Source organism: Triturus cristatus, chromosome 4_1 (assembly GCF_964204655.1).
Source record: "Triturus cristatus chromosome 4_1, aTriCri1.1, whole genome shotgun sequence".
NCBI classification, from domain to species: Eukaryota; Metazoa; Chordata; class Amphibia; order Caudata; family Salamandridae; genus Triturus; species Triturus cristatus.
Window position 1 is genome coordinate 836,550,642 of NC_140585.1, and position 15,629 is coordinate 836,566,270.

The following is a 15,629-nucleotide window of genomic DNA, read 5'->3' on the forward strand; positions in this document are numbered from 1 at the left end:
AAAATAATCCTATTTGGGAAAAAATACAAACCGTTTAAGTGGTCCCTTGGTAATAGGATGGTGGAGGTGGTATCTTCCTATAAATACTTGGGTATGATGTTTACAAAAAAGCTGTACTGGGCCCTAAACAAAGAATTGGTTGAGACGCAGGAAGCAGGAACTATAGGGGGTCTAATCCATTTTAGAAATACCTCTGGTGGTCCATCTTGGTCTCCCTTTTAACAGCTTACTAAGCAATGGTCCCCACTTAATGTCTATATGGGGCTGAGGTATTGTCCTTACGTATGGGGGGAAGTTGGAGTAGGTGTGAGAACAAGTGTCTGAAAAAACTACTAGGTCTTTCAAAAAATGCAATGGGCTCAGCAATAAGACTGGAAGGGGATCGGCCTACAAAGCAACCCTGCAGTTCTGGGATAATCTTTGGTCCTCGGAGGTAGAGAAGGTATCAGTTCTATGAGCTTCTGCAATAGGAAAGAGTGAGTTAAGGTGAGCAGGGCAGGTCAGAAATAGGTTAGGTACCATTGTGGCACCCTAGAAATTAAAAATGACGGCGGCCTACCATCTTTCAAAAATGTGAATTAAATATGGCCAGCAGAAGGGAGTCTTGGCTGGTATGGAGTATATAGGGAACAGACCCTCTGCAAACTATATGCCAGAATCTTGGGAAAATAGGAGGGTGGTCCCATACATTTCAGCACTTCCAGTTCCAAATTGACACTTATTATTATTAAAATTCCAGGTAGCCTTGAATGTCCGGTAACTAAGGGTGGAGACATGTAATGCTTTTTTTGGATGTGGAGAATAACTGCACATATCTATTGAAGTTTCAAAATTCTAATGTTCATTTTTAAATTGATTGTTGTCATTTTTACAGGTCTTGTCGCTTGATATTAAAACTGCTTTTTATAAAATATGATCTACAACATCGCAATAATGCATTTGCACTTTTGCTGAACATGGAATTTGTAGATGTTGCTTGTGCCTTGACAACATTTTAAAAAATATGCTTAGGTTAGTGATTGGAGGATCTTCGATCATAGACAATTCAGTCGGATACTCCAGAATTTAGGAGGCTAGGGAAGAAGGGTTTGTAAGAATAAAGTGCATTCAAGTGAAATGAAATGAAATTTTAATTTGTAATGTGCACTAGTATCCAAGGGTGTCTAGGTGCAATGGAGCTACAAGGAGGCTACCCAGGAATGGGACAACCAGTTGTCTAGCTCAGGGTAAATGTTGAACAGCCAGGTTTGCGAAACGCCAGAAGATTGCTTTCCTTCTTAAGTGCAAGTGGTAGAGAGTTCCACAGGCTCGCAGTGCCTGCAATGAAACTTCTTCCCCCCAGGTGGCAGTTTTTGCCCTTGGAAATACCAGATTGGTAGATGCCGTTGATCAGAGCTGCCTCTCTGGGACGTACCATGTGAATCTGTGTGAAAAATAGTCAGGGCTAGATCCGTGTAGGGCTTTAAAGGTGATACAAAGGGCCTTGAATTCAACTCGCCTCTTAACAGGTAGCCAATGCAGAATTGGCAGGGCATGTGCCACTGACTGATGTTTCGGGATGGCAAGCAGCAGCCAAGCTGCTGCATTTTGTAGGACCTTCAATTTGTTTAGGAATCTTGATTCAATGTTAAGAAATAGGTCAGCTAAATTTTCAAGGTGGAAATTAAAGTCTCCTAGGACCAGGGGGCCTGTACAATAGCACCCCTTTGAAAGAGTACTGGTTGGTAAAAGCAATTTTTAAGGCTAAGGCTTCATAATTCGATACAGCACTAGGGGCTTGAAAGAGACTTTCAGGTGTTCATGAGATATGATTGCTAACCCTCCACCCTTTTTTAGAGAACAGTCTAATCTAGAGACGGCAAAGTCCAGAGGTGCGGCCATAATGAGATCTGGATCGGACCCGGCATCCGCCCAGGTCTCTGTAACAAATGCAAGGTTCAGTTTCTGTGATTCTAAAACCTCTACACAAGCTAATGCATTTTTTATTAGTGACCTAGCATCAACAAGTGGTGCTTTAAAGCATTTGGATCATTTCCTGATGGGAGCTGAAACAACAATTGTTTGATTTGAGTTGAACACAGTAGAGTCAGGTGTTGGGGGGATTGCACCTTTAATTTTACAGTTTGTCAAGGTCTGCATTGAAGGCAAGTCCTCATAATCTGAAGGTCCTGCCGCTTCACTGCGGGCCTGAGCAGTACTTACAGGAGTCTCGTAACAAATTCAGTTCCTCTTATGAGTACTGAAAGCATTTCGGTGTTTGTGTGGTAAAAACTGCATAGTGGCTGGTGCTGAGCATGGTCTGTGTGCGGACGGGTGCAGAAGAGCTTGCCTTTGACGCGTCAGCTGTACGTTAGAGGTGACATTGTGTTTAAATAAGTAAGGGCCTAGGGCAACTAGACCGTCAACCCTGTGACCCCTGGGAAACGGGAACGTGCCGAGGCCTGACTCCACTCCCTTCCTTGACGCTCTCTCCACTCAAACGGGAAGATCCCACGGTGGGCTGAAGAGCAAGAGGAAGAGGAGCGCAAGGGACTTATAATAAAAAGGCGGAAGGTAAACCCACTGATAAAATATCTTGCTCAATATAAAAACATTTAAAACATGCTGATGTGACCAATTACCCTTAGACACCCCACCGAGAATACCGGGAGGTACCCAGCACCCCAGGCATTATCAACTCACCTCAACAGCTATGTGAGGTGATCTAGAATTTAGAATCTCCTATAACAAAAGTATTCTACAATCAAAAAAAGACTTCCTCAATTCAGAACTAGACAATGCCAAAAATAGACCAAAGAAACTCTTCGAAATTCTTAAATATCAATCTAACAAATTGGCCAAATCCACACTCTTAACAACAAATTCACAGCTTAGTAGTGAAGAATTTTCCTCATTCTTCACAGCAAAAATGAACTTCCTCCAACTCAAGCTTAATACGGTGGCAATTAACTCAGTCACCCCAAAGATCACTCAAGCCGAAAATCGTGAACAACCTAAGCTACCTGTGCCCAAAAATAACTCTCACTGGTCTACATCCAACTTTACGATCTCAATGTCATCACCAAAACTCTAGCAACCACTTCAATGACCCTGTCAAATTGCCTACCCCACATCCACCATATCATCTCCCCTCTCTGGACCAAAATCATCAATGCCTCACTAGCACAAGGTCACATCCCGGATTGCCTAAAAACGGGCCAAGACACCCCTATCCTAAAAAAAACGACAGCTAAAACCTCCGACCCCAACAACTTCCGACCTATAACTAACATCCTCATGCTAGCCAAGGTCTTGGAAAAATGTGTTCAGCAACAACTGAACCAACACAGCACGGACTTCAATCCATTGAACATCCACCAATCAGGATTCAGACCCGGCCATAGCACAGTAACAGCCATTCTGTATATAGTAGACGACGCCCTCCTAGCGCTTGTCCACAACGAAACCTGACTACTAGTCCTGCTCGACCTCTCATCAGCCTTTGACATGGTCAATCGGGACAAAATTCTACGAAGACTAGAAAACAGGATGGGCTTATCTGGCACAGTCCTTCAATGGCTCAAATCCTTTCTGGAAAACAGAACGCAAACGTTCATGGTCAACAAAAATCTTTCTCCCTCTTCACCTAACCTACTAGGAGTACCACAAGGCTCTACCCTATCCCCCACACTATTCAACCTATATGTCGAACCACTAACTGAACTACTACAGCAGGCGAACATCTCCTACCACATGTACGCGGACGATAGCCAACTTTACATCAAGTTCTCCTCCATTGAAGAGATAAAAACGATTCATTTAGCTCTCGAAAAGACAGTCCACTGGTTAATGACCAACTTCCTCAAGCTAAACTCACAAAAAAATGAATTTCTTTTAATCTCCCCCCCCAATAACTCCCTGGAGACAAAGGAATGGACTAAGATGATCACTGCTCTGAATTGCACTCTGACTTTGGTGGACTCCGCCAAATCACTTGGAATCACACTAGATAAGAACCTTAACGTGCAAACATACATCAACCTGTTGGCTAAAAATGCCCACTTTCACCTCAGCTATCTTAGAAAAATGAATCCATTCATCTAGAACCCGGACCGCAAAACTGCAGTTCAGTCCTTAGTCATCTCGAGGCTGGAGTACAGATGTACTGCCCTCTCGGGGCTTCACAAAATCTCAACCGCCCCTTTAAAATCCTGTCTCAACGCCGCAGCAAGACTCCTAACAGGATCTAGAAAATTTGACCACATTTCATCGCACCTGAAGGCACTCAACTGGCTACCCTTTGAATCTCAAATCCACCTAAAGATGGTTAGCATCACTCACAATGCGCTACACCACAATACCCCCCAGTACCTAACCCAAAAACTTACCTTATCTGGAGGAAACAGACATTCTACGAGCGCTTATAATCTACTTCTGAAACCCTTGCGTTTCAAGAAGAAAAACGCCTCTGACAGAGCATTCTCCGGAGCAGCTCCAAGAATATGTAACTCGCTTCCTCCATGCATCAGAAAAATCTCCTCTACACCTCTATTCAAAAGGGAAGCAAAATCATTCATGATGAGCAAATTTCTCCCTTAAATCCGCACAGGCACCATACCAGTTCTACAACCTCAAATTTGCCTCTACTCTCCCATTAATGATACCTTCGACTCTATGACTTACGCGATCTCGAACCTGTTCTTATTGCTCAGATCAATCCTCACTGCTGTAACATGTCGAACTTTGTTAATAATATGTTGATACTCTGTATGCTATGCTTTGCTAAATGTTCTATTCGCACTCTGCTCTCTATGTAAAGCACTCTGATACCCTACCCTGGGTCTGGTTCGCGCTATAGACAACTCCAAAAATAAATACAAATAAATAAATAAATGTGCTAGCCTGGTCATCCGCCTGTTGTTTGTGTCTGTGTACTGGGGTATGAAGAAGATTGAGTCTGTGTTTGTAAAACTGGGGGGGATGGGTCTGACCAGGAGGGGTTCAATCTTCATGTAAAATGTTGAAACTGTTTTATATATTTATGTTTTAAAGTCAAATCATTAATAAACTTGAACTTGTTGAATGTCACTATCCACACACAGCATTACTGCCTTAAATAGTTGCACAAACTGTAATACAGGAGTATGTTCTCATAAACATGCAACTGTTATATTTGTAAAACAAAAGGCTTATTCATAGGATCATCAAAAGTGCCATAACTATTGTTTGAAAGATATCACTATCATTTTTAAAATGTTTGTCATTGTTTACTGTGACTATATGAAACTATCGGTACACACGTGAAGCAGACATTTCTCCTGTCACAGAAGATTACAATTTTGACACTGAATGTTGATGAAAAAACACCTGCAGTGTTGTAAATTGGCAGCGATTGGATTAGCATTAGCGGAATCCATCTTGTATTTAGAGGCTATCTTGTCCATTTTGTGGAATCCATTTTGTATTTCTGGCAGCCATTTTGTTTGCCATGTGCTGCCACGTGCTCACCATGTGCTTTGTCCTCCCTTAGTGTTGACTGCTCTTGTAATCTGCCTAGAAACAAACTATATTTAGCATCTTCCACCTTTGCACATGCCCAGTGAGTTTTCAGCTGTCCTTGCAGCTGTTAGTAGTATGTAACTGTCAGGATGTGTTTACTAGCATTGGCAAACTGTTAACTCCTCCTACTTGTCGACTGTGCATTTCTATATGACCTTATATGTTCATAAAACCTTCTCCTGTACTTGTACCGCCCTCTTTTAAGCCCCTGTGTGGGTATAAAAGGACCATGCTCCTTCTGTTTGGTGTGCTACTTCATTCAATACCGAAGGGTGCTGTGTGAATGTAGTTCCACCTCATGAGGTTTATTAAACTTTGTATTTTCTATTCCAGTTTCTGTGCCAACTTCTTCCTATTGGTCTGAGGACTCTGTGCAGAGAAGGGCGAACCCCTTGCACTGGTAGGCCTAGCTGAGGCCCACTTCTACAGCAGGACAAGAATGAGAGGAGACCAATGTGACATGTCCTTGGTCACCCCAAACACAGCCTAGCAAATGTTCCAGATTGTTATGCCGAACATGAAGCTACACATATCTCATATCTGTCACTGAGACATTGACACACATGCTGCACTAAAATCCCAAAACCTGAGGCAGTCGTATGTCACAAACATGCCTGGTAGGAGAAAAGGTACAGATAAACACAGTGTAACCGCTGTCTTGACATATGTGAAGGTCACCCAGGGGTAGCTTACCCGTATTCTAGGCATTACAACTTAGCCACTGCAGTGACGTGCTTCCAGGATGTTGAAGTTCCTTCGAAGAGAAGACCCACAAGTGTGGATTGCTCACTTATTCAAGCTCTGAGTCGACTTCCAAATGTGACAACAGGGCTCACCCAATGTGTACTTGAGGAGGAAATACAAATAGGCAGGTACTCAGGTGACATATAGATTGTGGTTATTCATGTAGGGCGTGTGAGCATGTGTACATGAGTAGCTGAATAAATGTTTTGATGAGCAGAAGCAGTTTACTCTGTTTATTTAATGTACAGATATTGCCAATGGTCATTAACATACGTTTAGTCATTTGTATACGATATAGTTGAGGCTTTTATGTACATTGTACTCTGTTCACAAGTGATACCTTTTCGACATTCTAAAGAACTATTCTCGGTGTGGTCTTGTATCCGTGACTTATATATGCAGATACACTGATGTAGCAACAAGTACCTCTGTTGTTCAATAACCTTTGTTACAGTATAGTATAGTCATATGCACTGTGTTGGTGTATTTTCTCTTCAAATGTTGCAAGATATCCCCACACAAAGAGTGATTTATTGAAATGATACTGTACACCCTGTCAGCATTCTCAGCCTTAGAAAGTGACCGATACGGGGAACCTTTGCTCTGCAAATTGACAATGCACACTGCAGCGAAGACACATTAATGAAGGGTAGGGAAAAGTCATTACACTTCATTTTTATAATTATTTCATAATAATTTACTTGTTTTGTATTGCTCCCTTTGCATAGGGCTTCATGATTTATATAACAATAATTACAACTCAGCATCATATATCAGTAATGTGCAGTTATATTTAAGCTAATGGTTCATGGTTACTAGGCACAGATTTCGAATTACGCCCTGACATCCTTTTTGCATTGCATTTTCTACTTAGCATTCACAACCTCTGATGTAGTTGCAAGTATTATGTTAATTTATTTATGTTTCTCAATTTACATTGTTTGCCTCTGATGTGCACCAAACATCATCCCTTAACACAACATGGTAGAGAGGGAATGTACTGGGGGGGGGAGGGGGTCTATTAAATGCATTTCCCATGATTTTTAATTTTTGCACAAGATAACTATCTGCTTTGAGTTTATGGTATTCTGCGAGTGCATTTTCCTATTTTGTGACAATTTGCTATTTGTGAATACTTAGTATATTATGATTCACAGTGTGATACCCGCAATTTAAATGTGTTATTTTGAAATTATTATTAAAGACTATTCCATTTGCTATGCAATTTTGGTAACTGGCTCAACGTAGGGCATTTGCACAGCTCATCATACTGTTTATTGATTAGTAAACCAGTGTACAACTGGTTGCCACATCGCACAACATACGTTCGTATTGTCCCAAGTCCTTTAACATAAGCAAATCAAAATATGTTCCTTGACTCTGGACAGCTCTGAATAAATTAGTTAAGTCAAGTATTAATTGCACGTGGGCTGCAAAAACATATGTCTATAATGGAGGCTCATAGGTTGCTTAGATGTTCTTTCAGTTCTAGGTTTACTATCCACGATGGTGCTTGTAATCCTTAATTATATTAAAGCAAAGAAAGCCTTGTGGAACAGACTGGGCAGAGCAAAACAAGGCTAGATAGGCTGATCACAACTGATGTGGATCAACTTGAGATCTGTGTCATAATCGTATCAAGTAGCAAGTTTCTACAACAGGTACAATTGACGTTCCAGGCTCTGGTCACAGTGACCTGGCTACCAATGGCTAAAATTGGTTGTAAATGGTCTGTATTGTGCAAGGTGAGATGCTTTGCTTTGCAATGGTTTCATAGCATTATTACACTGTGGGCCATCCGTTCCATGTGATCAGTAGCACCTACATACAGCCTTCTACTGCTTTCCAAGAGCACTGTGCAAGCTGGAACTTACAGGCCTTTCGAATGGAAGGTTTAGCTCCAAATTCACGATTACCCTGTTAGGAAAAGCAATTTGCCAAGCAAGTCGGACTGGCTTTGGTAGGCATATGCAATGCAGGTATGTATAGCATATTTCTATAGCTCGAACCTAGCCAGTAGGCAGCGGAGCACTGTACCTGTTATCAAACATCAACAAGCAAACATCAATGAGTGACAGTAGAGCAAACTGGGTTGTGGATGGGCATTACATTGTGATCTAGTGTTCTTTAAAAAGGTGAGTCTTCAACTCTTTTCTAAACTGGTGCAGTTTTGGGACAGCCCTGATTGATATGGGAATGTTGTTCCAGATTCTGGGTAAATCAATTGAAAAGGCATGCTGCATTGCTCTTTAATTTTTGCACTTGTTAGCCGGCAGTCTGATGGCGTCTTGGCTAGGGATGTGCAGAGATCCACAACCCGTGGTGTGCTTGTCTTTTTATACCTACGGGATACCTACGGGTGCCGAATTAGCTTGCGCTCATGTGTTTCTTATTCCAGTTCAAAGAAAACTTTATTTATTCTTATCTCTTTTGCGGACAACTCTGTGGTATCTTGGTCATCACCTTGACATTACCATAGTTACTGTTACTAGATGCTTATCACTGATCTAGATTGTTGTGTGAGGCATTCAGTTAGAGAGAGAACTTGTCAAGGAAGGATGTACCTGCTTACTCCAATAAACTACCTTTCTCACTAAACTCTTCTTGGAGCTTTACTACAAGCTCTCCGGCGGTTGCCTAGTTACAAGCATATTTTTTGCTTAATATACCTCTATTGTTCTAGTATTCCATTACGTCGCCTGCTGCGTAGCAATTCAGCAGCCTCACAAAACAATTTAAGTAATTTACTTGTACCAGTAAAGAGGTCAAATAAAGTTCACTTTGAACTGAAATAAGTAACAGGTGAGCAGGGCACAAGTCCTAAAAAAAGAAGTGAGGGGACGCTGACGTCACGACCGGAAGTGACGCCATGAAAGGCGGCTTGCACCATCAGACTCATTGCCTCCCCTCGCTCACCCCTTAGATGCGATTGCATCAGAGAAGTAGGGTGACCAACCGTCCGTAAATTTCACGGACAATCCGTAAATTGGACCTCACGTCCGTTGTCCGTGACGATCCTTTTTACGGACGCCTTTTGTCCGTAATTTTAGGCATTACAGAGAACAGATCTGTTCCCCTGCGAGAGGCCTCAGCTCCCCGCCTTGCACTCCTCTGAGTGCAAGAGCAGCCCCACACCGCCCATTGTCATTCTGTGTGGGGCTGATTGCCACATACAGAATGACAATGGGTCAGTCTGGGCTGGCACAGCATGTGGTGGCCTCCTCCTGCCTAGGTCCAGGCAGAGCATTACCTCCTCGTCCAGTCTTCCTCGCCACAGTAATCACAAATGAGCCTCAGGCTCCACACAGAACTCCAAGTAAATTTAAAAGAGCAGCGCTCTAGTCTCCCCTCCCTCCTCCAATATGGCCCCCAGTGTCTTCAGCCAATCCCATAAAGGGATACAGAACCAACACCACGACCTGTTCTTTTTTTCTGCACTTCTCCGAGTGCTGCGTTGCCTGTGTTGACCGGTGGTGTCATCAGGTGAGTGGGGCTGGGTTCCTGCTTCAGCGGTCCCGTTATGCCCTTGGGTATTTAGTTTGGGGGTAGTAGTGTGTTTTTCCTCGATTGTTTGTTTAAATTGTTGTGTTGTACCTCCTGCTACTGCCTTTGAAGCCGCTGGTCCTGCTTTAGCGGACTTTCAGTGGCGTTCATCTTGTTTTTTTGCCTGTGTCGCTCGGTGACACTAACGATCCCTCGTGGTCTGTTTCATTTCCCGGCCGCGCGTCCTGCTCAGCGGACATAGCGCGGCCGGATGCATTTGATCTGGGGGCCCGAGGCTCCCGGTCTCATTATTACCTGCTCTTCAGACGCGTGTGCGTGCTGTGGGGGCGGGTAGCTCCCATAGGCATTTCGTTACCTGCTTCTTCGTTGTGAGTTCCTTGTTGGTCACATCTGTCTCGGACCTCGCTTGCAGGGTGTGTGGACATGCGCGCGGCTGTTTCTCCTCCCTTTATGGTTGGTTTGTCTGATTACGGGTTCTGGCTGGTTTGGTTACCTGGCAACCCCGGGGCCTTTTAGGCCTGGCGTGTGGTCTTCTCCTCTGCCTGTGTTCTCTTCGTGCGTTCACTGGTGTGTTGCTGTTATGGAGAGTGGTTCTGTACCTGATTCTGCTCCTGGGGCTTCTGGTTCTGGTATCCAGATCCCGTCTATGGAAGTGTTACAGCAGATGATCAATTCTGCTGTGGCTGCTGCTATGCAAAGTCAGACGCCTGTTCCTCCTGCGAAGCGGGCTAAGGTGGATGTAGCTGCGGCTGCTGATTCTGACGTAGAGGAGGATGTTGATGTCAGAGGTCGTTTTGTGCAGGGTGCCGACCTGAAGGAGGTGCTGGGTCACGTTAGAGAGAACTTGGTGTTTCCTGCTTCTGTTGTTCCTCTGGATGACGATCTCTTTGCGCAATACCAGCGTCCTGCGCCTGATTCTTTGCCTTTACACTCTTCGGTCTTGAAGGTCCTGGAGAATGAATGGAAAGATGTGGACAGAGGCTCCTTTCCACGCTTTTTGAGTAAACGGTACCCGCTGCAGGACTTTGATGTGAAATTCCCTTCTTCGGTGAAGGTTGATTCATTTTTGGCCAGCATGGTGTCTCATGGAACTGTAGTGTCTGAGGATTCTTCTCCTGCTGACCCGGTTGACCGTAAAGTGGATGGTGCGGTGAAACGCACTTTTGCGGCTGCTAATTTCTCTATCAGGGCGGCTGCCTATGCGTCTTACACTATACAATCCTTGCTTAAGGATTTTCAGTCTCTGTCTGAATTGATGGACCAGGGGGAGGATGTTTCTTCTACCCTGGCGATGATGGAGCAACAAGTGCGGTTGCTTTCGGATGTCTCCTTTGACTCTTTAGGGGCTGCGGCTTCCGCTGCTGGGTCTTCGGTGGCTGCGAGGCGACTGTTGTGGCTTCGTTCGTGGAAGGCTGATGCTGCGCAGAAAAACCTCCTGATGAAGATTCCTTTTTCTGGGGTTAAACTTTTTGGGTCACTGATGGATGACATGGTTAAGAAGACGGCGGGGGACCGTAAGCTACTGGCTCCTGAGCGAGCGGGTCACTTCCGTTCATTTGGTCCTCAGAGAGCTTTTGGCCCTTCTCGGAGGGGTCGAGCTGGTCAGCCCTTTCGTGGGAGGGGGCGTGGCCGGGGTGCTCCTTCCTTTGGTAAAACCCGGTTCTCCGGTTCCTCTTCCTCCTCCACTCCTGCACCAAAGTCGTGACTGGATCGCTCCTGGTATGGGTCCGGTTGGGGGTCGCCTCCGTTTCTTCCTGGAGTCTTGGAGACGGTCTGTTTCGGACCAATGGGTGCTGCAGGTGGTTTCAGAGGGTTTGCGGATTGGATTTATCCTAACTCCACCAGACTATTTCAGGGCTACTCCTTGTCCCAGAGATCCGGTAAGGAGATTGGCGCTTTTGGACGGCATCGAATCACTGGTGGTAAAGGGTGCGGTGGTTCCTGTTCCCGCCGATCAGTTGGGGTTGGGTGTGTATTCCATCCTATTTCTGGTGTCGAAGCGCACTGGAGATCTTCGCCCTGTGATAGACCTGAAGTGGGTGAATACTTACGTACCTCACAAAAAGTTCAAGATGGTTTCCCTTCCGTTGATCCTTCCTCTGATATCTCAGGGCGACTTCCTTGCTTCGATAGACTTGAGGGATGCTTATCTACATGTCCCGGTTCATCCGGATTCTCAGAAGTTTCTCCGGTTTTGCGTGATGGGTCAGCATTACCAATTCCAGGTACTGCCATTTGGACTCTGCTCTGCTCCCAGGGTCTTTACTAAGGTTCTGGCTCCTCTTATTGGCCTTTTGCATGGGGAGGGCATTAGTGTGTTTCCTTATCTGGACGACATTTTAATTTCTGCTTCTTCTCTTCCCAAGGCGGAGTTGCATGTCAAGAGGGTGTGCCATGTCCTGGAACGTCATGGGTTCCTGGTGAATGTACCGAAGTCCTCCCTGGTTCCTGCACAGGAATTGACTTTCATTGGGGCTCTGTTCAGGACTCGGTTGGGTATGGTGTTCCTTCCTCCTCCCAGGATTCTGTCCCTGATGTCTGCTGTTCGTGCCCTGTTGGTGGGACTGTCTCATCCTGTGAGCCTATGGCTGAGGGTTCAGGGTCTGATGTCGGCATCATTGTTGACGGTGCCGTGGGCTCGCCTACACATGTACCCGGTGGTATCGCACATTTTGTCGCATTGGGACCCCTGTTCCCTAGATATGAATGTTTTGATTCCTATGTCGGAAGAGGTTCGGGTGGTCCTGAGTTGGTGGTTGGACGAAGGTCATCTGTCCAGGGGCCGCCCATTTCTGATTGTTCCCACCCGCGTGGTCACTACCGATGCCAGCCTGCTGGGGTGGGGTGCTACTCTGGGGGATTCAACGACTCAGGGGGTTTGGCCTCAGTCGGTGTTGTCATGTTCCTCCAACTACAAGGAGCTGAAGGCCGTCCTCCTGGGTTTGTTGGATTTCTCGAATCTGGTTCAGGGTCACCATGTGCAAGTTCGAACGGACAATCAGGTTGTGATGTCATATATAAACCATCAGGGAGGGTGCAGGGTTCAATCCCTCTGTTGCCTCGGCCGTCGGATTTGTTGTTGGGCGGAGTTGAATCTGGAGTCCCTGTCTGCCATTTATCTTCCTGGCGCGGAGAACACTGTGGCGGATTGTCTGAGCCGGGTGTTTCCCTCCATGGGCTCTTTGTCCCTGACGCCTGTGCTTTTCAGGAGGTTGCGACGGATGTTTGGTTGTCCGATTGTCGACCTCTTTGCTTCCCAGGACAATTTCAAGATCCGTTGCTATTGCACAATTATGCCTTGCCGGGATGCTTGGAGGGTGGATGCCCTGTCGTTCCCTTGGCCGAAGGGTCTGTTGTATGCCTTTCCTCCTGTTCCCCTGATTCCGGCGGTCTTGCAGAAGATCAAGAGGGAGGGATCCTTTGTGCTTCTCATTGCTCCGGGTTGGATGCGTCGCCCTTGGTATCCCCTGATGTTGGAATTGGCTGTGTCTCCGGGGTGGGCCTTGCCATTCAGTCCTTACCCTCTGTTGGGTCCTCCTCTTCCTCTGCCTGTGTTCCGGTCCTTGGGTCTGCGGGCCTGGCTCTTGAGAGGGATTCGTTGATGCGAACTGGCTGTTCATTGGCTGTAGCTGGGGTCATTCAGCAATCCAGGAGACCTTCTACTCTTAAATCCTATGCTAAACACTGGGATAATTTTGTTTCTTGGTGTCTGGGTCGCGATCTGTCGGTGGCTTCTTTGGATCCGGCTCGCATTTTGGATTTTTTGAATGATGGATTTGTGCTGGGCTTGGCCATTTCGACTCTTCGGGCTCAGTGGGCTGCGATTCAGGCGTTCCATGTCCTCCCTTTGATTTCTGTTTCACCATTGGTTGCTAGACTTTTTAAGTCTCTTTCTTTCCAACGCCCCCGTCCTATTATGTGTCCTCCACCTTGGGACCTGCCTTTGGTTTTGCGCTCCTTGCAGTTGGCTCCATTCGAGCCTTTGGAGTCGGTGGAGTTGAAGTTTTTGACACTCAAGGTGGTGTTTCTTGTGGCGATTGCTTCTGCCAGACGTATGGGGGAGCTGGGTGCATTCCTTCGTTCTGCTCCTTTTTTGTTGGTTTTGCCGGACAGGGTGGTGTTGCGCCCTCATCCTACGTTCGTTCCGAAAGTGGGTTCTTATTTTCATAGGTCTTCTGAGGTGGTGCTTCCATGTCTTTGTCCTGATCCTTCCTCGGATGAGGAATCCCTGTTGCACCTCTTGGATGTTCGGCGCGCTTTATTGATATATTTGTCGCGCACGTCTTCATTTTGCAAGGTGGACAACTTGTTTGTCAATTATGGTTTGTCACGTCAGGGACTGAAACCCTCCCTCTCGACGATCATTCGCTGGATTAAGGAGGCCATTTTGTTGGCGTATGCTTCGGTTTCTGATGTTCCCTCCCTTCCTGTTCAGGGGCGTTCCACCCGCTCTGTTGCTGTGTCTTGGGCCTCCTTCAAAGGGGTGTCCATGGAGGATGTTTGCCGGGCTGCTACTTGGTCTTCACCTCATACATTCATGTCCCATTACCGCCTCCAGGTTGGGGGTGGGGGTTCTGTTTCATTTGCATCTTCTGTGTTGACTGCGGGGATGCCTTGAGAGGTTGTCTTTGATTGCTGTACCTCTGTCTATTAAATATAGTTTCACTGCACTTTGTTGTGGTCTTTTCCTTACATGAAGCTGATTGCTTTGGTATCGGCTCATTTGTGATTACTGTGGCGAGGAAGACTGGACGAGGAGGTAATGCCCCGATTACTTACCGGTAATCTTCATTACTCCGAGTCCTAGTCTTCCTCGCCACAGTATAGTTTCCCTTCCCTCCCGGCCCTGGTGGTGGCTTCATGTCTGCGGCTTGGTGTATCAGGTCGTGGTGTTGGTTCTGTATCCCTTTATGGGATTGGCTGAAGACACTGGGGGCCATATTGGAGGAGGGAGGGGAGACTAGAGCGCTGCTCTTTTAAATTTACTTGGAGTTCTGTGTGGTGCCTGAGGCTCATTTGTGATTACTGTGGCGAGGAAGACTAGGACTCGGAGTAATGAAGATTACCGGTAAGTAATCGGGGCATTCTGTCACATTGAAGTACAAAAACGCCCATGCTGCTGCTACCTGAGAATCCAGTTAATCGAAGGAAGGCAGTGAAAGAAGTTCAAAGGAAAGGATTATAGTTACAGTATAGCAGCCATGGTTGCTGCTTTTTTATTTTATGCAACTAACAACCGTTGACAAAGCCAATAGTTCTGGCTTGTTGTAGGTGTAATGTTACTTGTTCTGAGTGTAACGTTACTTGTTGTATTATATATCTGGATGCAATGACACAAACAACAAAAATACCAGTCGGGCGGCACATTATATTAAGCACAGATTTTTAGTTTATGTGTTTTAAGCCACGCATTTTATTACATTAAACATCCTTTTGGAGAGACCCCCCTAGTTTTTACATCCCACTTAAAGCTCTGGAAACACCATGTCACAGTCGCCCCATGTCCAGGCACTGTGCATCATGCATGACTCATGCCTTCCACTTTTTCAGATTGCCTAAGTGCAGGGGCATAGTGAACCCTGCCCCATCCCACCCCACCCCTTGCTTTAGGAACTACAGCGAGGGTGGAGTTCTTGATGGGTCTCATAATTAATGTGAAAAGGTGAGTGAGTAAGTGAAGGGATGGGTGGATGGATGGCTGGATAGATGAGTGAAATGATGGATTGATGGATGAGTGAAAGGGTGGATTGATGAATTGATAAGTGAAAGTGTGGATTGCTTAATTGTTAAGTGAAAGGGTGAATGAATGGACGAATGAGTGAAAGGGTGGATGTAAGGCTGGA